The sequence below is a fragment of the Rhinopithecus roxellana genome, chromosome 11 (genome assembly GCF_007565055.1).
Source record: "Rhinopithecus roxellana isolate Shanxi Qingling chromosome 11, ASM756505v1, whole genome shotgun sequence".
In the NCBI taxonomy this organism is placed as follows: domain Eukaryota; kingdom Metazoa; phylum Chordata; class Mammalia; order Primates; family Cercopithecidae; genus Rhinopithecus; species Rhinopithecus roxellana.
Window position 1 is genome coordinate 42,050,041 of NC_044559.1, and position 25,560 is coordinate 42,075,600.

A 25,560-nucleotide genomic window follows, 5' to 3' on the forward strand; every position below is an offset into this window, starting at 1 on the left:
GTTATACCATTTTGGTTTGAGTTGCTCTCCTTTCATATAAAAACTACCAAAGAAAGCCATTACTGCTGCTTCTGCCCTTACTTTTCTTTTGAACGAATAAGAAATGAAACAGTACCTGTTGGCTGAAAACCAAAACATCAGTCTACAGCGTCTGGGCTTTAGAACCAGGATGCTTTTCCTGCTGCCTTGGAGGTGGCTCGGTTTTTAATTACAAGGCCAGCAAAAGACAGTACTCGGTCCTGACAATGGCACTAGGGTCATTCTTCATGAGGACAGGGTCACAGTGGCCACTAGTCATTCCAACCCTGGTTTCAGAGATTGCCACGCCTCAGGGCCACCTTCCACTGTTTGATCTACTCAGGAATCCTGGTGGGATCAGATTCAATAAATAATCTAAATAAACCTCCAATGAGGTTTAAATAAAGCTGTAACACTGCTTGCAGGCGGAAGCATTGTGACTGTTAAGATTTCATAAACAGTCGGGATGTTGCCTGTACTTGCAGGGGGATGAAACTTTAAGAAAGCTCCAGAGAGGTTGCTCCGTTTCCTTGCATTTGTTTCCCAGCCCACCCCTACTCTCATCTCTTCCTCCCTGCTTTCCTTTCCTACCCTGACCAACTTACCTGTTTGCCACTCCTAGTGAGTCTGGCTGAGAGTCTTGCTGGGTATGAATTAGACCACGTGAAACCACTTAAGGCCATTAGACTGTTAAGTGGAGAATCAAGTCCCGACTAACACAGAGTGGCCTGAGCTCACTCTCCAGCTGCCAGAATGAGGGCAAAAGCTCATCTGAAAGTTCGTGAAGATCCAGCTCCCATCTGAAGACATAGGGAGGCACTTGTGCCTTGGAGAACCAATGACATGGAATGTAGTCCTGGGAAAACCTCCCTTTGTGGCCTGGGCCTGTGAAGCAAATGGCACTTTTAGCCTTCGGTCATCAGACTGACCCTTATGTTCATATGAGGCAGCTTAACTCATATACATTAGTGGGAGGATGAATGGAAATGCTGTGTTTGAGAACTGAGAGGCTACTGGCTTTTCATAAAGTCATCACGATTCTCGGTGAGCCTCAGGCCCAGCCTCTGATGAATCTTTCCACAGCCATCCTCCCACACCCTGAACCACAGACATGAGCATCCACCTGAACTGACAACCAGGACTCTGGAACATCTGACTCTCCTGTAGTGGAGTGAATAGTATCCCTCCCAAATTCACCTCCATCTGGAACCTCAGAATGCGACCTTACATGAAAATAGGGTCTCTGCAGATGTAATTAAAGATCTTGAGATGAAATGCAATGACTGCTATCTTCATAAGAAGAGGAGAGGACACAGAGACTCACACAGAGGCAACCGACATTTGATAATGTGAGAGAGAGATTGGAGTTGTGCTGCCATAGGCCAAGAAACCCCAAGGTTTGCCAGTCGCCTCCAGAGGCTAGGAAGAGGCAAGGAGGGTCCCATCCTAGAACCTGCAGAGTGAGCATGGTCCTGCCAACCCTGATTTAGACACCTGGTCTCCAGAACTGCGAGAACAGATTTCTGTTGTTTTAAGCTAGCACATTTGTGGTCATTTGTTACGGCAGCTCAAAGAAGCTAACCACCTCCAATGAACAAAAATGAGGACCCAGAATCCTTCCAGGTCCTCTTCAAGTTGTACAGATAATCTCCCTGCTTTTTGCCCAAAAGAGTAAGAATTCTAACTCTACCCTCCTGTCCTTCTCTCTGGCTGAGGGTGGCTAGGAGGAGGCCTTTTGCTTGTGTTTGTTTTACTTGGAGTCCTTGTCAGGTAAGGATCCACTTTCTACAAAGAAAAGGATGTCCTTCAGTTGCACCTCTGGACCTAGAAATTCCATTTGCAACCAGATTTACACCACAAGTTCGGTACCTTCGGCTTCTGTCACCATGTTTAGCAGTCCTCCCAGGCTTGGTGGCATTTCTTTCTGTTGTCCACTGCTGATCAGAGGGAACTGTGAACACTAGCAAGTCCCAAACTCATAGCCTGGGGAACATCCAGCTTGTCAAAGACATTGGACCCATGATGGTGGCTTGGGGAAGGTTTCAGAGTCAGGGAATCTCTTTGGCTTTAGCTTTCTAACTTCTGGAGCCCAGAATCCCTTTTGCCAATATACTCCAATCTATACTCCCTGGAGCTGTAATGCCCTGCAAAATATTAACTGTAATGTTAATGCCCTGCTGCAAAATGTTTAAATATTTAAACATTTTTAAAGCATCATGATCAAATATGTCTGGGAACTTCCAACATAAATATAATTAAATGACTTCCTTACTGCAGAACTTCTCAGAGGCTTTAACATACCAAATACAAGTTGTACCCCTCCAAGCAAAGGATATGGTATTTGGGGATTCTCAAGTTTGTTAATCATAGTTTTTCCTCTGTGTTCTGCCTGCCTCTGCCTGACAGTGCTTTTTATGAACTTCAGCAATGAAGAAATCCCTTCCTTGCTTCTCTTCCATGTTTTAAAGAAGTCACTCTGCCCCTCCAGTTTTTCCCATAAATCCATGTAATTATGCAGCTTCCTGGTCTGGAACTTTTCACTAGGTCTCGAACCCCCACGGCGAGAGTTCACTTTTGAATGGCGTAAAAGACCCCCCGAAAATCCAGAGCCAGGCAACCTGTCCTGCTCAATGTCTACCATCTGCACCCCTCGAAATGGGCCTGAAACTCGTGTGGTTCTGAACCCACAGCACCATCACAGCGTTGCTCTTGCTGTCTGAAACACCAGCTGCCTGGCTCATCTGGCTGACAAACAAGGACACATCCTTGAGGTTTTGTGCCCACTCCCCAATGCCTCCCCTTATCTGGATCAGGAGCCTACCTCTGAGCCCACACCCCTGAGCTGACCACAAGATCTGCTCCTCTACATAATAATTGTGTTAGCCAGAGTCCTCCAGGGGGACGGAACCAGTAGCATATATATATGAATAAAAGGGGATTTGTTCTGGGGAATTGGTTCACATGGTCACAAGGTGAAGTCTCACCACAGTGTGCAAGCTGGAAAACCAGAGAAGCTGTTAGCGTAGCTCAGTCTAAGCCCAAAAGCCTCAGGGCAAGGGAAGCTGATAGTACAGCCCCAGTCTGAGGCTGGAGGGCTGAGAGCCCGGAAGGCTGCTAGTGCAAGCCCAACAAAGGCCAATCCAGAGTGATGTCCAACAGCAAGAGGAGAAAATGGCACCCACTTTAGAAGAGAGAGAGAGAAGAACGAGAGCCAGCTGGGTACCCCCCCCCCCCCCCGCCTGCTTTGTTCCGGCCAGGCCTCAGGTGATTGCATGGTGACCCCACGTTGAAGGCAGATCTTCCTCCCTCAGTCCACTGACTCATACCACAATCTCATGTAAACCCCCACATAGACACCCAGAAAAAACGCTTCACAGACATCCAGGGCTCCCTTAATCCAATCCATTTGACACCTAACGTTCACCATCACGATACTCATTGGCCTGTCTGTGATGACCTCCTGGATGGTAAGTCCTAGACGGGTCTTGCCCACCACACCATCTCTAGCATCTTCTACAGTGTTGGACACTTCCAGGTCTCCATGCACCTGCTTCATGATTTGACACATTGGGGTCCTGGACATTCACCGGCCATGTTTTTTTTTGTTGTTGGTGTTTGTTTTTTGTTGTTTGTTTGTTTTTTAAGATGGAGTCTTGAAACAGCCACCCAGGCTGGAGTGCAGTGGCACGATCTCGGCTCACTACAGCCTCTGCCTCCCGGGTTCCAGCGATTCTCCTGCCTCAGCCTCCTGGGTAGCTGAGATTATAGGTACACACCACCACCCAGGGCGAATTTTTATGTTTTTAGTAGAGATGGGATTTCACCATGTTGGCCAGGCTGGCCTGAACTCCTGACCTCATGATCTGCCCACCTGGGCCTCCCAAAGTGCTAGGATTACAGGCATGAGGCACTGCGCCCAGCCCACCGGCCATGTTTTTACTGAGGTGAGGACAAACCCATCGGGTCTGTAAGTCACCCTTATTTACAGTCTTTGCTTCTTGCCTTCGTGTCTACTTTGTTTGATATTAGCACAACTACACTATTTTTCTTTTCCCATGTGCTTATATTATTTTACGTTCAGCCTTCTCTATTCTTAACAATGTGTCCCTTCTAAGTGCCAAATAATTGGGTTCTTGGTTTTTTATTTGCTCTGTCTTCCAACTGGAGATCAGACAATTTACATACAATGATGTTACTAATGTGGTTCCGTTTAAATCCATCATCTTTTTATTTACTTCTGGTTTTTCTCACCTGTTTGATGTTCCTTTTCCCTTCTCTCTTCTTTTGGATTAGTTTTTTTTTTATTATTACTCCATTTTCTACTCTATTGTCTTGTTGCTTATAGATTCTTTTCTATCCACTTAGTGATTATCTGTTGGATTACATCATTTGCCCTTGACTTATTATTGAAGTCTAATGTAAAGTTGTACTTCCACTTTCCAGACGAGTGAAAAGGACCTTAGAACATTCTAGTTCTGTTTATCCCTCTTCTGGTTTAGGTGCAATTGTTATTGTGTATTTTAATTCTTTATGCATCCGAAAATCCCTCAAGACATAATAATTATGATTCTATTTGCTGAATACCCCTTTAGGCACGTCCACATTATCTCTCCTTAGACCTTCCTGTATCTCTAAGCTGCCATCTGGGATCCTTTCTCCTCTGCCTGAAGAACATTTTTCTGTATTTCCTTTGGTGCCCATCTACTGTTAATAAATTCTCACAGCTTTTGCTTGCCTTAGCTGTCTTCATTTTGCTTTCATTTCCTTTATGGAAAATCTCAAGCATACAGAAGTAGAGAAGATAATATAATGAACCTCTATGGACACATCACCCAGTTTAAACAATAATCTCTCACCTGCATGCTTTACGGCTGTTTTCACTGGCTAGTCTGGGTTGGGAATTATCTATCTATCTATCTATCTATCTATCTATCTATCTATCTATCTAGAGAAAGAGAGAGAGAGAGGCAGAGTCTCGCTCTGTTACCCAGGCTGGAGTGCAATGGTATAATCTTGGCTCACTGCAACCTCCGCCTCCCGGGATCAAGTGATTCTCCTGCTTCAACCTCCCAAGTAGCTGCGACTACAGGTGCATGCCACCACGCCCAGCCAATTTTTGTTGTTTTTCTTCTTAGTAGAGATGGGGTTTCACCATGCTGGCCAGGCTGGTCTGAACTCCTGACCTCGTGATCTGCCCACCTGGGCCTCCCAAAGTGCTAGGATTACAGGTGTGAGCCACCGCACCTGGCCTGTATTTTTAAAATATTAATATTTTAAAAATTAAATTTAATTTGAGAATTTGAATGATGTTGTCTTCCTCCAGAGAGGATTTACTTTTGCTTTTTGCAGGCAGCTAAACATTCGAAACCCCAGGTTACTTAAATCCAATTAGGACCTGAGATGATTCAGAAGCATTGACCTTTGCGAGGTTTGGCCTCTTTCTGGTGCATTTTTAGAGTGTAGCCTTGCAGAGCCCGCCAAGCTCCTCGTGTCTATTAAAAGCTCCACTTAGATTCTCAGCCTCTCAGTCACCACTTGCAAACCCAGGAAAAAACATTCTGGTCACTGCTTGAAGATGGAGGTGAGATTCCAGAGGCCCCGTTGCCCTATCTATGTGGTCTACAGGATGCACCGTGCACTGTTATAATTGCCAAGTAAGGTATGCTCCCCAGGTCACCAAAGGAAAGCAAGTCTCTGTCAAATGTTCCACAGGTTTTCATGATGTTTATCTTCCTCTAATGAGCAAAATGACAAAACACAGTGCATAACAGGAAGTGTGGAGATGACCAGCGATGTTGAGGTCAATGGCTATTTTTTTTCTGGATGTGTTTGTGGTTATAATATTTAGGAAAATAAAAACATGCAGTGCTGCTGTCTTTTTGGCTACTTGACTGGCGTCGTTTGGCTGGTTTGTGGGATTGAACGAAATGTTTACACATTTCTGGTGTCACACAAAGAGAGCCAATGGGCTCCTTGATTTGTGCAGCTGGATTGGAGTACGGACTAGGTTGAGATGAACCCAAACTTCTTTCTTTTATGGATGACTGTGATCCACAGGCTCTAGAGCAAGTCAGAAAGTCAAGTGCTGGTAGGGATGGAGCAACCAGAGTGTGAGGGGATGGTCCAGGTGTAGCACTTATGCCCACCCTGTGTGAGGGGTGCAGGCTCTCAAAGATCAGTAGCAGCCATTCAGCTCCAGCTGACTCTTGGCACAGACAAATTGGAACCCAGAGTGTCAGATCCTTTGATCTTTCAAAAGAAGCCAGAAATTCAGATAACTAGGTGAAATAGCCAATTTTTGGCTTGACTGAAAAAAAGTCCAGTGTAAGCCAAACAAAAGATATCTCTGGGCCAAAAATCAGCCCTTGTGTTGACAGTTTGTGACTTTGATAATAATAAAAATAAGCATAGGCATTGTGGTGCATCTTTTCTTTTCTTTTTTTTTTTTTTTTTGAGACGGAGTCTTGCTCTGTCACCCAGGCTGGAGTGCAGTGGTATGATCTCGGCTCACTGCAAGCTCCGCCTCCCTGGTTCACGCCATTCTCCTGCCTCAGCCACCCGAGTAGCTGGGACTACAGGCACTCACCACCACATCCAGCTAAATTTTTGTATTTTTAGTAGAGATGGAGTTTCATCGTGTTAGCCAGGATGGTCTCAATCTCCTGACTTCTTGATCTGCCTGCCTTGGCCTCCCAAAGTGCTGGGATTACAGGTGTGAGCCACCGCACCCGGCCTGTGGTGCATCTTTTATTCACTATCTTAAGACACCAAGAAAACTGGCATATGTGCAACACTTCAGGGCATCTTGGTCTTGCTGTACTACTTAGGGCCCATCCTGGACACACTTGGGCTTCTCCATCTGGGCTTCCCAGATGTTTCTGCCTCATTCCTGATCACCAAAATTGTATGTGCGAATTTTGTTTAAAGTTGTATAACCACACTACTTATTCAGGTGGAGTTCTGAAAGGTGGGGCCTGAGCATCTGAGGCTTGTACAGCAGCCCAGGTGATTTTAATGTGCAGCCAGAGCTGAGTTCATTTCGCTCCTCACTCCCCTGTCCTCCTAGGGGAGGGATGGTGACTAAGATGGTGACTAAGTCCCTGATAGCCACACTGTTTGCCCAAGTCCCCAATGGCTTAGAAAGGACCATTTCCAAGCAAGATGTCCACACAACCTGGGCCCACACAGGACCTGTCCTGGACCTGTCACAGGACAGGAGAAAGGGCATGAAATTTGGCAATAAAATACCTGGAGTGGTGTCCTCTGTCACTTCCTGGCTAGATTGGACACTTTGCTATTTGACCTCCTTTTTTTCTACTTTTAACAAGATGGTGATGCTGGTGCTGGTGAGATGGAAAATTCTGCAAGCAGCTAGCAAGCTGCGGAGTGCGGTGCACGCATGGGCGCTGGTAGCAAGCTGTGGGGTGCGGCGCACACATGGGTGCTGGTAGCAAGCTGTGGGGTGCGGCGCACACATGGGCGCTGGTAGCAAGCTGTGGGGTGCAGTGCACACATGGACGCTGGTTTTCTCAGGTCCTCTGCCCCCAGACCTTGGTGCCTGTCCAGCCTCCGCCCCTCCTCTGCTCTCCCAGGAAACACTCCCACGCTGCTTCACGCAGGCCCTGCCATGGGACCCACTGTCCTCAGGGAGGCCCTCTTGCCTCAACGTCACCAGAACCTTTGCAAAGGGCCCTGTCACCCCCAGAAGTTGAGCTCTGGGGCCATGCCAGGTCTAGGACACAGGGCTGGAACGTGGCTTCCCACGCTTATTAGCTCCGACTGTGGAAAGGAGACCTTGGTCCTTGTTACTGACATCAGCCTCTTTAGAGAGGCAAGTGGGCCGTGAGCACCTCAGTTCTGCCCTCTGCTCCCCACCCAGGCTCCAGCCCACTATGGTTTGCCCAGTGTGCCCCCACCCTGTCTCTGCGCCTCCCCTCTGAGGCTCTGTCTGGGCAGAGACTCACTGTCCCCCTCCCTTCATCCTGCCCTGAGCTCTCAGATTCCAATAGCATGCCCTCCTGGCTGTTGGGCCATCAGTATCTCTGCATTCGGTCATGATTTTTTTTTTTCCACACAGGAAGCCCTAGAACGCTGCCACTGTCTTCTTAAAGTAGCCATATTTTCAGGAACAGAAGTCCCTCCCAGTGATCGGACATGCTGCAGGGTACACTTGGGGGCCAAGGACCATCCCGAGGGGATGAGAATAATGTGGGCTCTGGATGCACATCTCTTTATAGCTCCCCCTTCCCTGCTTGTCCCTTTCCCTGACTAATTAATGACTCCACCCATCACCCAGCCAATCTAGGTGGCTGGAAATCATCCTCCACACTTCTGGTGTGGGCAGGGGGTGTCTCCAGATCACAGATGAGAGTTTGCCCCATGTGCTGCCCCAGCCCTTTGAGGCTTCCCTCCCATCTTCAGAATGATTCCCCCATCTTGGCCTGGCACTCCCTCCCACCAGACCCTTCCCGGGGCTCAGCCTCCTAGCCCCGCCCCACCCAGGGCCGCATTCATCCCAGGTAGCAGCTTCTGCTCCTCTGGTGCTCCTCAGGTGCTCCTCAGGTGCTCCTCTGGTCCTTGGGTGGGCCAGGAACTTCTCATTCTTCCGGAGGAGGCCTGAGCAGTGAAGGAAGCCCTTGACACTTGCTTACTGGGGGTGCAATTTGACACAGTTTTTCCATAGCATCATTTGGTGAGACAAATGAAGTCTTTAAAGTGGCTAAGAAATTCCACTTGTAGACATTTTGCCTGGCAAACATGAATGGGCACAAAACTTCAGCGGCAAAGATGCACTTGTAGCAATCTGAAACACCCCAGTGTTGCTTAAAGCAATCCTAGTGCATCCATACAATGGAATCCTAGGTGTTAAAAACCCTGAGGCACATGTAAATTTTGTATTTGGAACTGTCACCCCTGCTCTAGACTTCTGAAAGACTTCTAACAGGCCTCTGGATATCCCTCTTTGCTCCTTTCCAAATCATTCACACCTGGCATTGGGTGAGAAATAAAAGCCTGAATCATACCATTGGGCAGTTTAAAGCCCCATAAGGCATTTCCACTGTAATGAGATGAGCATATGAATTCCCTCCCCAAGCTGTGTACCATCAAGGCCCTGTGTGCTCTGTAACCAGGCGCTTGTCTACCTGGGGATCCCACAGGAGGACACCGGCCTCAACCTGGGGCCCTGAGCTTGTCACAACCCTGTCAAACAGTGCCTCCCTCCCGCCCTGCTCTGGCCACACCCACCTTCTATCAGCCCCCTGGGATGCGCCTAGCCCTGCCTCATCTCTGGACTTTGGATATGCTGTTCCTTGCATCAGTCGGCTTCCCCTTCCTGGCACTCAGGGTAACTTCTCTGCATCCTTCATTTCTCAGAGAGGCTTCCCTTAATCTTTCTGTTCAAATGGGGTCGCTGCTATTATTCCTCACTGTACCTTGTTCTTTCTGTTTTCCCTTTTCCATTTATTACACCTAGCAAATCCCTAAGGACAGCATCCTGGTGGGCTTTGTTTACAGGGTACATCCAGCACTGAACACTTTGTACGCCTCACACAGAGGAGGTGCTCAATCAACATGTAAGAATGCCCATGCTACATTGTAATTTAAAAAGCAAACTACAAAACAGTATGATGGCATATATAACATAGCATAGTATAATGCAATAGAATACAAGAACACATGGATTAATATTAAAAAATCCAGAAGACTCTTCCACAAACCCTTGTCAGTGGTTAAGTATACACGGTGGCATTATAAATGGTTTCAAGTGTTCACCTTCTCTGTATTAGCTATATTTTCCAGATTTTAACTATATTTTATTTTTATTTTATTTATTTATTTGTAGAGACAGAGGTCTTGCAACATTGCCCAGGTCAGTCTCAAATTCCTGGCCCCAAGCAATTCCCCACCTCAACTTTCAAAGTGTTGGGATTACAGGTATGAGTCACAGTGCCCAGACTGAATCAATTTTTAATAAATGGTAACAACAGCAATTATTCCACAATAAAAAAATAAAAATTTTGCTTAATTCTCATTGTAAAAAGACTCTGCCCACAAATCATAGCCCTCACTCATTAATGATTGTGACTAATTAATTTCAGCTAATCCATTTTATGTGCAATTTCTGGCCTGCTCTTTGTCTTCCTGAGGCTGGAAGGGATCACCTACCCTAACAGTTAGCATAGTCTTTATAATTCACAGTCAATGCTCCATCAACAGTTGCTAAATGAACAAATGAATGAATGAATGAATGCAAAACAGGACCGTCTCTGAAATTGAAATCCCTGCCCTTGATTATGTCTGCCATCAGATGTGCATCCCCAAAATGCAGAAATCCTACTCAAGAGCGGAGGCATGTTACCACTCACTGGAGTTCCATAGACATCACCTGACCACAGAGACTTTCTAAGTATTTGTCCCTGAGAAGTCTCTGCTGCAAAGTTCGGATTCAGATCCGTGTGAGCTGTGGAAATCTGAACGTTCGCACAGCACTGACCCTTTTAAACATGAAACGAAAACGAAGAGTCAGACTCCTGCATTTTTCCGTGTCTTATTTCAGTTTTAAAGATGGACAATATGATAAGAAAGTCTGTTTCTCTTCTGGATTTCTATTTCCAAAGAGACAGCAAAGGTTCTCAGGTTACTTGGAGAGTTTGCTAGAATGCTGAGTGCTGATCTTCACCCACAGGGTTTATTATTCAGGAGGTCTGAGGTGGGACCCCAAAAGACAGGTTCTCAGGGGATGTTGATGCTGCAGGTCTGGCGACCACGCTTGGAGACTCCGTGAGCCAGAGGACTCTGCCCGACTGCTAGGGAGGCAGGAGCTCTGGTGACCTGCTGTGTGGCCTGAAGGAAATCACTGCCCATTCTGAGCCTCAGATTCCTTGTTGGCAAGCAACCTCTTAGGATGCAGCTCTGTGATGCTGTGGACCGTGCGTCGCATTGGCATGTCTCAGCCGGCACCGGACAGCAGAGGGCAGCAGAGATCAAGAAACGGCGCCCCGGCAGGCGGCTTCTCCCACTGCTGAAATGAGTTCTCTCACCTGTCCCTCAGCGCTCCTAAACCATTAGCCAGAGAAAAAAGATATTTCCTCATTCCTTTGCTCTCCGATGACTAAGAAAAGTGAAGTGATGCCTTACACTGAAATGTATTTCTTAGAGTTGGATCCTTGTATTATCTTTTTTTTTTAAATTATTTTATTTTTTAATTTTTATTTATTTATTTATTTTTGAGACGGAGTCTCGCTCTGCCGCCCAGGCTGGAGTGCAGTGGCCGGATCTCAGCTCACTGCAAGCTCCGCCTCCCGGGTTCACGCCATTCTCCTGCCTCAGCCTCCAGAGTAGCTGGGACTACAGGCACCCGCCACCTCGCCCGGCTAGTTTTTTGTATTTTTTAGTAGAGACGAGCTTTCACCATGTTCCCCAGGATGGTCTCGATCTCCTGACCTCGTGATCCACCCGCCTCGGCCTCCCAAAGTGCTGGGATTACAGGCTTGAGCCACCGCGCCCGGCCCTTGTATTATCTTGAAAACCCGTCTACATCCAGGAAAACTGCAGCCCAGAGAGGGGAGGAAGAGCCCGTGGCCTCCTGCTGGTGGTAGGTTCAGGAACACGCATGGGCCTTTCCGCTCCGTTCCAAGCTGAGTTTTACATTCCCTCCTAGAAGAGAATTGGCGAGTGGACATGCAGGTAGCTCTCTTCCATGGTGCTGGGGGGCAGGAGGAACCCCAGGGACTCATGGATGTAGGAAGGACAGGAGAAGTTTCCCAAGTAGGGCCCCGTGCATTTAGAGCCCCCTCCACACGGAGCTGGAAAAGGGAGTTCCCTGTAAATGTGTGACCCTGGAGTCCCCAAACATCTATTCAGAGACAGCAGATGAATCCCAGACTGCGCCTCTCCAGCTGGTCTTCAAGCTCAGAACCCCCTCCTCATTTCCAAGTGTGGATCCATCTGAATGAAGGGCCCACACCTCTCCCCCATCGTGGATTTCACATTTCCTAGTGCCTCTAAGTCACCGGGAGGGGGCAGAAAATTCTGCCTCCTAAGACCCACCTGCAGGGACTCCATTCATCAGCTTTGGGTGTGGTCCTGGAATCCACTTGCTAAACAGACGCTGAGGGTGGTTTGCCCAACCAGACCTGGCCAATCTCTGGCCTGGAGGTTAAGCCTGGGTGGTGAAGGTGAAAAGATAGGTGGCAGGCAACACTGGGAATTCACAGTCTCCGTTCTTAGAATCATACTCCTCATTCACAGGGAAAATTCCTTGGTTCTGGTAGCTTCCCTGCAACTGTCTCAATCATCCTAACATTCTGGGGGCCCAAGATGAGAATAAAAGTGAAGGTTCCATACCATGTGTCAACTATTAAAATGTTATCAATCTGAGGCTGGGTGTAGAGGCTCATGCCTGTAATCCCAGCACTTTGGGAGGTCAAGGCGGGTGGACTGCCTGAGTTCAGGAGTTCGAGACCAGCCTGGGCAAAACGGTGAAACCCCATGTCTACTAAAATACAAAAAAAATAGCTGGGCGTGGCACCGTGCACCTGTAATCCCAGTTACTTGAGAGGCCGAGGCAGGAGAATCGCTTGAACCTGGGAGGCGGAGGTTGCAGTGAGCCAAGATCGCACCATTGCACTCCAGCTTGGGTGACAGAGTAAGGCTCCTTCTCACACACACACACAAAAGTTACCAATCCAATCAGTTGTTAGAAGATCAAACACATAATTTTTCTACCTTGATAAATACATCTTCATCATCATGAAGGCAAGGTTTGAATTTAGAATTCTGAGGAGTTGCCTCTCGGAAAAAGGCAGCACAGAGAGCCAGGCTGCAGCCTACCCCCTTCACACCTCACCCCACTTGGTTTTTTAGTGCACACACGTGTGTGTGTGTGTGTGTGTGTGTACCGGTGTGTGTGTGTGTGTACCGGTGTGTATACCCACCAGTCCCACATGTCCATGCCCCCACCCAGTTCCAGCTGAACCATCACCCACAGAAGAATGATGGACCCAGGGAGAGAGGCTCACACAGACCTGCAGGTTGGCTCAGGGTTCCAGGTATCTGTTACTCTAAAGGAAGGGGAACAGGATCCAGGGGAGGTCCATCCCCAGCTCCAGGGACCCAGAGCCTGATGAGACAGAGCAGGCCCTGCCCCTGGCCAGTGGGAGGTGGAGGCCTTGGAGTTATAAGGAGCTGTCAGAATGGTCCCACCAAAGCCACACTGGCTTTGGGCCCCTGGGATCCTGACTGTGAGGCCTTTCTGAAACCTCAGGTAGGCCTGACAGACAGACAGACAGGGCTGTAGTCCAGGGCTGAGCGCCTTCCTGCAGATGGGGCTCCAGGAGGGGCTGGAAGGGCTGCCTGGAGGAAGGGCTGTTAAAACGCAGCTCTCTGGGCCCTGCACCAGCCCTTCTGAATCAGTGGAGCTGCATATCTACTTTTTAACAAGACCCTCCTTCCTAAGGATTCTAACACAGTACTAAAGTGTGAGAAGCACAGCTTGGAAACATTTTCTTTTATTCATGCAGTCAACAGATATCCACAGAACATCCCCTCCCTTGGCACTGTCAGATTCCTGTCCCCTGCAGCCAACAGGAAGTCAGCTCTTCCCCACTGCCCACCAGGAAAGACGGGGGTCTTGCTACCTCCACTAAGAACAGTACGAACAGTTCAGCTCTTCCCCACAGATTCTCTCCCTCCTCAAGTTTCAATTCTAATTTCACCTCCTCAGGGGCACCTTTTCCAAAACGGCTGCCATCTCCCGGCCCTCACCACCACATCCCCTCTCCTAGCTCCTTCTTGGCCTTTACCACAGGTGCACATTGCCATGCCTCCCCCTCTAGAATATAACCCCTTCCCCAGGTCCAGGGCCTGATATGTGGGAATCATTCCTTTACTGTAGTGTTGCTGGGATATAATATGCCTATAAACCTACTGAGCATTTGATGAATGATGACTAAGGCCACTACCACTCAGCAATTCATTCATTGCCTCTTCCCACAACGGGACAATGGGGCAGGTGCCTTTTGGATAAAGAGGGAAGGTGTAGGTGGCGGAAGCCTCCCAGCTCTGAAGACTCTGCATGGGCTGTCTGCCTGCTCCTCCATGAAAGGGGCAGCTCTCCCAGGAAAGCAAGAGAGGAAGAGGGGCCAAGAGAGCTCACAAATGGATGTCTTCCCTTGTGAGGAAGGATTCAGGGCTCAACACGCTTCCTGGGGCTGCGTCTGTACAGGTAGAAGGAAGAGGCTCAGTTGGCTCCAGGCTGGGCCAGCCCCAGCCCTGCAGCCTGGCGGTGTGCAGGCACCCTCACTTCAGAACATGCTTGTATGCACTTGCTATTCTGGCACGCCATGAACTGTTTCTTGGCTGCCTTGTTAGGAGATTAAGCTTTCTCTACAAAGACGAAAAAGAAATCTCTAGCAAAGGCCTGACTAGAGCTGACCCCCAAGGAGGCGGTGGCAATAACTGATGGGCACTACATTTGTCTAATTAATCTTCTTGTCAACAAAGTTGTTCTTTGCCGGTGCCAGCTCTGACATCATCCTGCAAGCTTGCCACACTGGTTCATGTGCAGTTACAAAGGCTGCCTGTGACCCAGCACTATACTCCCCAACCACCCCCAACACGCTGCTGCCTGGAAATGGGTGGATGAGAACAGAGATGTCACGCAGCTGCTGGCTTAGAAGGGGCCCCAGGGAATCACAGGTTGAATGAAAGGTGGATAAAGATCTGGGAGGTTCAGGGGATCCCCAGGCTGGAAGGAGCCTGGTTTCTAAATAGGACACGATGCCGACCATCTTCTTCAGGTTAAACTTTGGAAAGTTCCATTTGCCATGCAAACTACTCTTGCCCAGGATGGGTTGCCTCAAGAGTGACCCAGGAAAGTTTAGGTGGTAAAGTTGCAAAATCAAGTGCCTTCAGGGCCCAGGCAGAGATTTCATCTTCAGTGCCCTGGGATGAAATCTCTGGATGTCCACGAGGCTGACTCGGACTTTTGGGATTGGGAGGCCTTGTGGTCACAAGGTGAGTCCAGGCCTGAACACCAGATACAAATGTTCAAGAAGACTGTGCAGATTTACAGGCTAAGTCAGAGTCCCTGGTAGCCATTTCCTACCTCTGTATGGGGGTTTTACAGTGATCCATGGTCTCATCCAGGCCTTCCCTGACCATCGCATCCCACACACGGCCTCCCTTCCGATTTTATCTTTAGTCCCTCTCCCTGTTGATTTCCTCCAAGCCCTCATCACTGTCCACTTTCTGCTTATTTCTGCTCACCTGTTTATTTCTGCTTACCAAGGAGTCTGTGAATAAAATCTGGAGGAGGGGGTTCCATGAACTTGGACAGGGAAACATTTGTATCATTATTTTCACTAACGTCTAACTGAGATTTTACAGTTTACTCAATTATGAAAATAGGCAACATGCTACAGTGTATTAGCAGTGTCTGTGACTTTGTCTCCAACAGAAATCACAGCTGTTTTTCTATCACATCGTAGTTGATGCAGTTATCTCAAAATAGCAGTTGGGCTCATCACTATTTTGAAATGACTGTAGTTAATAGATTGGTCTGTAGATCCTGTTACATCCTCTATCAACAAAGAAAATATACGACTATAGCACGGCTTAAAAATATTTTGATAACTGCATATCAGTATAATCGGTTTGTTTCATAATCCTGTGTATATTCATTTATGCTTTTTTCAAATATTCTGGCCTCGTGAGACTGGCAAGAAAGACAGTAAGCTATCTTTTTCGTTCTCTTTTCTTTTCTTTTTTTTCTTTTCTATTTTTGAGACGGAGACTGTCACTCTGTCGCCCAGGCTGGAGTACAGTGGTGATCTCAGCTCACTGCAACCTCTGCGTCCCGGGTTCAAGCGATTCTCCTTCCTCAGCCTCCCGCGTTCTCTTTTCTATCCTTAGTCCCGACCTTGGGTTCTGGCACACAGTAAATGCTCAAGACAATATTGTTGACTGAATTAATGAAGGAACCACTGAACAAATGAATTAAATAAGCGAACTGAACAAATGAACGTGAGCCTTAACATGGCCGTGCCCACGCCCATGGACCCATGTATTCTGGAAAGTGCAGAAGGTTCCACGACCCTTTGCCACCTGAGCTTCTGTCTCCGCGACATCCCCACTGCCACCAGGAAAGACGAGGGTCTTGCTACCTCCACTAAGAACAGTACCAACAGTTCAGAACTGACCAAGGCGTCCCCGCTAAGACTCCACTGGCCCATTACCTTTGTTGCTCCAGCCACATGGAGCCCAGAGCTGGAGGTGAGGGGATGATCCTAAAGGGACGCAGTGGTTCCGCCCATCGCCGCGTCCACAGGGACGGAGCCGCGGCCTCGAGCTGGCCACGCGATGGCGCTGTGCACCCGGCCGCGGAGCCCCTGCACGTCCGGCTCCCGCTCGCGCTCTCGGGTCTGGGTCCGGACTCCAGGCTCGGAGCAGGGGTTCGGGCTACGGTTCCCGGCTCCGTGGGACCGCGGGGCTCTCTGCCTGGGAAGGAAGCTCGCTGGCCGCCTCGGGCCTCGCTGCAGCCCAGCTAGGTTAACCAACCAGCAGCTGCTCAGTCATCCATCCGTTCCCTGTCAGCTGCGTGGGACTGGGGACCATGCCTAGGGCGGGAGGCGTGGGAGCGCAGGACGCCCCGGGTCCGGATCCGGCTGGAGGGGCGAACGAAGAGGGTTCTCCATCCCCTGGGGTGAAATCTCTGGGCCCAGGCTTTGAGACCCTCTAACTCGCCATGCACACCCCGTGTCTGCAGAGGGGGGCCATAGTTCAGAGGCCAAGCCCGCTGTCGGAAGGCAGCCAGGCGGACTTGAGTCCCAATTCCTCCTTCCTTTCTGTCATCACTCTCTTGAAAATGAGGATGATAAAGATCCCGACCAGTTGGTAGGATTGACAGAGATGGGGCAGCACAGGGCTCCTAAGCACAGTGACCCGCGCCGAGTCAGCACCGCGGGGCGCATCGTCTGCAGCCACGTGGGCTCGGGCCAGTTGACCTGGGCTCATCTCGGCAGCAGGGACGAGGTCCGCCCTGTACTTGCGGCATCGGCGTGTGCTGGAACTGAACGAAACGCCTGCGGAGCTGCGCACGGTGCCTGGCACACCGCTAGCAACCCTTCCCTTCCCTGTTCTGCACCTGTCCCGTGAGTGGACAGGAGGACACCCAGGGCCTCCGCTGCCTGTCCAACACTACGGTCACCCCAGGGCCTAGAGGCTAATTCCCTGGAGATGGGACCCACGCCGAACCAAGGTCTCCCATTTTCTAGAGAGAACTTGGGCAGCTGGGAATGCCACCCTTGGAAGGAAAGGCAAGAGGGAGGTGAACATTCATCCCAAGGCCGTTAAACATGGGGAGAGGCACTGCTGGAAAACTGTTCTGGTCAGAAAGAAGCTGATTAGTAAACCCAAGAGGCTCAGCGGAAACCCAGCCGAGGTGCTTGAGGACATGGGGAGGCTCCAGCTCTCTCCGTTCGATGTCTGACGTCTGCACTGCGTGAGTCCCAAGGCTGTGTCCCTGCTCGGTGTCCCTGGCCCACCGGCCCTCCGGCCTGTCCCTGTGCGCGGTCACTGGGGCATGCAGACCCAAGCCGGCCCTCCCTGAGTCAGCCAGGGACCCCTGAGTGTTGATAATTAAGAGATACACGTCAAGAATGTAAATTCCTGTGGTTCCCAGCCTAGGAAGAGTTCATTCGGTGCCTCAGGACAATTACAAGCCAAGGGAGACTGAAAGAGCCAGTGTTACTGTTTAAAATGTTATCAGTTTAATGAACTACTTATGAAGTGTTAAATGCATGCAAGTGTAAACTGCGACATCTGGGCTTGTGTTTTATTTGTAGACTTCAAACTGGGCGCTTGGTGTTTTGAAAATGCCAATTAACGGTGTAAAATCAGAATTTCTAATGGGAGGAAGAAGATTTTTTTGTGATATCTCCCTAAACTATCTCAAAATGTCTTTAAAACACGCACATTCACACACAAACAATGCAGCTACAAGGACTTAAAGGATTTTAATTTAAAAAAGCGGGAATTTGCTGCCCTCTTCTTTTTTCTTCATTATATGTATTGCTGGAGGAAAGAAGAATTTAACATCAGAGGTGTCATCAACGCAAATTTCTCCGAGGTTGTTGTAGGAAATTTGTCATTTCTACCCATTTCTTCCAGGCCAGAAAATAGTTCGCCTTCAGGAATATTTACTGTGCTTTCTTGAGAAAAATTTCCAAGCTACCCCTTGAAGCAACGAAGTTGGATTTGGAACAAGTGGAAACATTATAAAATTGCTTATTTTCTTCCAAAATTTGTATTTGTCTTCCTTATTTCCTGTTAAATCAGTGCCACTCATTAGCAACCATATTTTTGCATTATATACTCAGCAGAATTTTTGCTCCGTGACTGCATTCCAAATTAAACTTTTACATTTCCAGGGAAAGTGTAACAAATGTCTAAATCAGTCAGAAGTTAAACTAACGAGAGGAAGGGAAGAAAACTCAACTTTCTTCTTCTTGTATGAAAGTGATTGCTTTTTATCTGTTAACTTTGGGGACACTTTTATCCCTGGGATCTTGAAAGGATCATTCACAAAGCAAGACGTCTCAGGAAAACAAAAAGATGTCTAAGTTCAGCACTGTTGAAGAGTTCTGACAAATGCTGGTTTCAGGAAACAAAGGCAGACACTTTGAGGATGTCATTGCAAGATTTGGATAGGGCTCCCTGTAACCAGTGGCCCTATGTTGGAGCTGGAAGGATGTCCAGGCTGGAAGGATGTCACAGGTTGTATGGTGGAATTCCGCCATGAGATAGCTTACCCAAGATAATTCCGTGATAAGGTTGCAAAGAGAGACTTTACCCTTTGCTGAGTGTTCCTTAATGGACAGCTACCAGTCTCATTTATGGGTGCCCCTCTGCCAGGGTGCAGTGAAGAGAGCTAAGTGCAGTTATTGCTTTCTGGCCAATAGCACATGATTCTCTTAATAAAAAGAGGGTGACCATACATGTTAATTTCCTGTCAACGTGTCCCAGCAAAGCCCAAGCTGTTCCTTCACTCTGTCCTTCTTGCTTCTCCATTCCAAAGCAAAAGGCCACTGTGAGCCAAGAAAAATCAAAAGATCAGTTTCTTGGAAGAAAATTGTGAACTTGACCTCTTAGAGGGAGATAGTGTTGGCTGCTCAGGTCAACAAGAGTTATATACACACCAGGTCTGCTGTAGCCTGGACTGTGCCTTTTAAGACATTTTCAGTAGCACAATTCAGCCCAGAATATTTTGAGAAAGATGTATATTAAAAATATTCTATCACAATGAGGAGAAAAGGGTGAGGGGATGGTATTTTAAAGCTTCAATAGCCAAATTAAACCGTGAACAGATGAATCAATATAACAGAATGTCTCAAACACAGGCCCTAATAGAGGTAATATAGACAAAAAAATTAGTATGTGGTAGAGATCTGTGAGGAAAGAGAGATTAGTCAATAAATGATGTCAAGACCAATCATATGGAAAAAATTAAAGGTAATCCCTATACCAAAATAAATTCCACATGCATTTAACACTTATGTGCAAAAATAACATAGAAATGAAAGACAGGTAAACTTCAGATCTTGAGAGCAGGACTTTGTTGATACAAACGCTTAGGAATAGGTTAAAAAGTAAAAGATGATTGAGTTTGACGACAAAAACATTAAAACTTCTAGATATCAGTAATACTGGAAAGATGTTTGGATAAATGTCAGAAAGAATCCATTTTTATGTGAAAGTTTATTGCAAAACAATGAGAAAAGTGCTATCCTAAAAAGTGCTATACTGTTAGCACCTAAAAAATGCTATACTGTTAAATTGGACAAAGAACACAAGTAAATAATAAAAATACGAATATTCAACAAACAAGATTTTCAAATATCAAAAACAGAATAAAAATTCATTTTGCCCATCAAATTCCTATACGACATGCACTGTTACACATTGCAGGTGTGACTTTCCACCAACAGAAACTTTGTGTAATTGACTGAGGGCCTTAAAAGCGGTCATATACTTTTGTAATTTTTTTCTATTTCTACAAATACTCTACAATCAGATAAAAGTACAAAGACTTATTTTCAGGGATGCCCACTTTGGGGATTAAATATTGTGAGAAATAAGCTCTATAACCAGTAATGAGAATTGCTACCATCCAAATGCTAGAATAATATGCAGCCATTAACTTTTTTTAATATTTAAGGATGTGGGGGCATGATCATGATGTCATGCTAAGTGCAAGACTTTGGATGTAGAAAGGTACATATTGTATATAGTAAGGCACCAAAAAAAAAAAAAAAAAAAAATCCAAAAGTTTTCAGTGGGGTTAGCGAGAATTGGGTATAATTTTCTCTTTTTATGTGCTAATTTTTTCTGCAAAAAAATATATAAATTTATGATAGAAAACAAGTTATTGAAAATAGCCTGACCATCTCTGTATGATCTCCCCACACAGACCCCGTTGGCAGCTGGTGGGGGCAGATGTTTTTCCCAGGCGGTGGTGAAAACATGCTTAGCAGGAGACATGGCTGTGTTCTCACGCAACAGCAGGCCTGGCACTCCCATGAGCTTCTTGCATGTTCGTTCTACATTCATCCAATCCCTCAGCAGCCCAGCTAGGGGAGGAGAGTCTTCAAAACCCTCAAGGAGCTATGGCCTCACTTGCCCACAGCCATCTGCGTATCTATCTCTCCACAGGTGCAGGTCTTGCTCCCCTACATTTTTCTGTATTGTGGAAGATACCGTCAAATTAGGGGTCTCTTAGGTATGGGAAGATGTTTCTGTGCTCTGTCTACTATGAAGTCAATGGGCCTCATTCTGTGTCTTAGCCAAAGATAGGCACAGATAGACTCCACCAATCCCAATGCTTCCTGTCTCTGGACTCTGTCACATAAATTGGAAAAAGAACTTTAAAACATGCTCAGGAGTGCAATTGGCCGTCAGAGCTGTCCCTTTTAAAGATTTACTCTAGTGCTGTATACAGGGGTGTGCTGGAGTCCGCTCACACTACTCGTGAGAACCAATTGTGTGCATCTCTTCCCAACTCTTGTTTATCACATTAGTAGCTTAAGATTGGCCATTGTAGGAGTTTTACACCATAGAAATAGCTGAATGCTACAAATCAGGGTGGGGTTTTTTTTTTTTTTTCATGGAGAAAAATTTACAAGCACACCAATGGCTATGCTTAAAACAACATTTTATTGTCTCTCCCAGTTTCTTTTTTTTTTTTTTTTTTTTTTTTTTTTTTTTTTTTTGAGATGGAGTCTCGCTCTGTTGCCCAGGCTGGAGTGCAGTGGCGCAATCTCGGCTCACTGCAAGCTCCATCTCCCGGGTTCCCGCCATTCTCCTGCCTCAGCCTCCCGAGTAGCTGGGACTACAGGCGCCCGCCACCACGCCCGGCTAGTTTTTTGTATTTTTAGTAAAGACGGGGTTTCACCGTGTTAGCCAGGATGGTCTCGATCTCCTGACCTCGTGATCCGCCCGTCTCGGCCTCCCAAAGTGCTGGGATTACAGGCTTGAGCCAGTCTCTCCCAGTTTCTATGGGACAGGAAATTGAGAGGGACTTGATTAAATGGTCCTGTGTCTCTTATGCGGTTGCAGTCAGAGGGTGTGGCTGGAGCTGGGAGAGGGGGAGGGTGAGCAGCTGGGGGTTGACTGAGAATCTCTCACACTTTGTTGTCATGTGGTTTCTGCATGTAGGATAGCTTGGGCTTCCTCACAACGTGGCGGTCAGAACAGTCAGAGGGATTCTCAGGGCTCCAGTTAGTTTTCTTTTCCCATGGCAGAGCTGAATTGCTTTATGATCTGGCCACTGAAGTCTGACAACATTACTTCCACTGCATTCTGTTAGGTACACGTGAGTCAGAAGCCCATCCTCATTTAAGGGGAGAGGGATTACACTCCACCTCTCAATGGGTGAATGGTAAGTTTCTCAAAAAGCATGTAGGATGAGAAGTATTGTTTTGGAAAATATAATTTGCCAGAGAGTTTAAAAATATACTTTGGGATTTGCCTTTCAAGGCTACTGGACATTGTTTTCTAGATATTTGGTGGTGTGGCTACCTTTCCACTGTTGAGCATATATTTGATTTGTGAGAACATACAAAAGATATTGAAAGTTGACTCCAGCAAACAACGCAGATAACTCTGCAGGATGACAGTGGATCTGGAATAGGAAATGTTACAATGGTAACAGCCAGCTGAGACCTGACCAGGGGCCCAAAGACATTTCCAACTGGATGGAGGAGCCCTTCTCAACTACATCTCAGAAATAAATGCACAGCCTTCGAAGGGGACTACTGTGAAAGACAAGGTGTTCTGGGCTATGTTTTACAAAAGCGCCATGTTTTACTTCAAAACCTGTCTCGTTGCCTTGCAGCCCCATTGTACTTTTCTTTGGTAACCATCAAAATATTTCACATTGTATTCGGCACATGGTAGAGACAAAGTAAATATCTGAGTGACTGACTGATATAGCTAAGCCAGGCCCTGGTTCAACTAGATCCTTATGCATTAGTTGGACTTGGCCATCTATCAACAGAGAAGGTGACCCTTTCTCATCAAAACCACTTACAGAAATTCCAATGTGCTTAAACTGGAGGACTCAGGGTGTGAATACAAATGTGCATTTCTCTTGATACACACTTTTTAGTTCATCTCTTTCTAAACTTCATAAATCTATTTCCTACCAGCCTTGTTGACAGGGCTTATAGAGGAGAGGGGTGGGAACCATGGATGCTACTCCAGGGTTCTTCACGGCCTTAAGGCAAACCCAAATGAACCTTAACTGGCTTATTTCTGCTGAAGCCACCAAGCATCCTCTTTTAGTTCTTAGACCCCACTTGACCAATTATGCACCAACCATCAAATATTTACCAGGGTCCTAACCTATTCTGCCACTGGGATAGAGATGTACATGAAAGTCCTTGTGCATCTGTACTTTCTCATTAATTAAAGCTCAGAATTTCCCCTCCCTGTCCCCAAAACTAAAACAATCCTTTAGTAAGATTCATTATTGTAGACTTATTGATCCTGAGATGGGATAGTGGAGACATTTCCTGCTCACCAAATGGCATATCCCCTTTCCCGAGCATATTCGCCAGCTTCCTTGCAGATAGGTGGGGCCGTGTGACTAGTTCTGGCCAATGAGCTGAGAAAGAAAATGATCCATGGAACCTCTAGGGTTCTCCAAGAAACTTCCAGGTTGATGCATGATTCTGGGTTGGGTTGGGATATCCAAGGGTTCTCTTCTTCCATGGTAATCATAGAGGTCATATGTTCCCAAGAATGTAGCCACAAGATGCAGGAATCACCATTAGTCTGGTTCTTTAAGTGGCTCTGTAGAGCACTAGCTCCCTTGAATATCCCTCAGCCCCTGGCCAACCCATACTGGGTTCCATTAAGACACTAAAGTTTTAGGAGTAAGTAGTTCTTACAGTATAGCCTCGCCTAGCCTGACTAATACACATGGTCCACAACTAAAGAGCAGGAGCAGGAGTTGGCAAGGGGCTCATGAGAGGCTAGCTGAGTGGTCCTATTTACAAAGCACGCCACTCAGCTGGTCCAGGTGTGAGAAGCTACTTGGCTAGTGGGAAAAATTCCACCTAACTTTTGTTTTAGGAAAACTTAAAATGAGACCCTCAATGGCCAATAAAGGACATTTCCTTTGGACACAATAAATATTTGATATTTGACATGATTGTTATTATGGGATATATTTGTGGGTTCAGGATTATGATCATGTGTAGAGAGTCTAAAAGTCAATGTCTGATGAGCTAGGTGAACATTTGGCATTCTGAGAAGAATATGTAAACATCACGTGTGTGTGTGTGTGTGTGTGTGTGTGTCCACGTATCTATAAAGTTCAGATGAGTTGAGAATATAATAAACAAGAGTTTTTAATCTGTCCATTTTGTAGCTGGCAACCCAATGACTCTACACTAGAAGCTGATATCAAATAATGGGAGATTTTCATAAACTAAGTGAAAGAGGCTACAAAATCAGCCCCCAAAGGAAGGTCAGTTATATACTAAAATATTAGGCAGTGAAATATAGTTGTTAAAAGTGCATTTTGGCCAGGTGTGGTGGCTCATGTCTATAATCCCAGCACTTTGGGAGGCCGAAGTGAGCAGATCACTTGAGGTCAGGAGTTCAAGACCAGCCTGGCCAACATGGTGAAACTCCATCTCTACTAAAAAATACAAAATTTAGCCAGGCTTGGTGGTTTATGCCTGTCATCCCAGCTAGTTGGGAGGCTGAGACATGAGAATTCCTTGAACCCAGGAAGCAGAGGTTGCAACGAGCGAGAATCATGCCACTGCACTTCAGCCTGGGTGATGGAATGAGACTCTGTATTCTTATTTTATTTTATTTTTATTTTTTATTTTATAAAGTATATTCTTTGAATTCTGCCTGAGTTAGAATCTTGGTTGCACTCCTCTTCAGATGGATGACCTTGGGTTAGTTATATAATCTCTATGTGCCTCAGTTTCCTCATTTGAAAAATATTGATGTCATATTATTAAGGCAATTAAAAGCAATAACTCTGCATTAGGATTATGTTTGGCAGTTGTAATAGCATACCTCAAATAACAATGTATCTGAGTCACCATGGGCTTCTATAACAAAATGTCATTGACTGGGTGGTTTAAACAACCGATATTTATTTCTCACAGTTCTGGAGGCTGGGAAGTCCAAGATCAAGGTTCCAGCAGATTTAGTTCCTGGTGAGGACCCTCTTCCTGGCTTGCAGACAGTTGCCTTCTAACATGGTGGAAAGAGAGTACTCTAGTTTTTCTTCCTCTTCCTTTGAGGACAGTAATCCCATGATAGGGACTCCACTGTATGACCTTATCTAAACCTAATGAACTTCCAAAAGCTCACCTCCAAGCACCATCATGTCGGGGTTTAGGGTTTTAACATATGGATTTTGGGAGACATAATCATTCAGTCTATAACATGGTGGCTTAAAAAAAGAAAGATTTCTCTTACCCCCAAAGAAAGACCAAAGCTAGGCAATGGTATGCAGTCCACGGTATCAGAGACTCAGGCTCCTATTAAGTTGTTGCTGCTCCACCATCTTCAGCAAGTCACTTCCACTTAATGACCTAAGATGGCAACCGGAGTTCCAGCCATCAGGTCTTTGCTCCAGCTAGCATGAAGAAATATGAGAGAAATACAAGGCAAAGGGCTCATTCTGTACATCTCATTGACTGGAACTTGGTTCCATAGCAGCACCTAAATGAGACAGGCTTGTAGGCTTATAGATGTGGTCTCTATAATGGGAAGCCATATGCCTAGCTTAAAACCATGGGTTCTATAATTAAAGCAAAGTAGGAAAGCAGTTATCAGAGTATATAATTTGTAGTCTGCTTGAAACAGTGCCTGGTACTCAGTGAGCAGACAATGAACATAAACTATTAACTCTTATCAGAAGTCCTCCATATTGGATGGAGCTAGTCATGCTTCAAGCACATCATAGGCCTCATCACCACGCTCAGAGTATTTTTTGGCTGAGTTTCAAGCTCA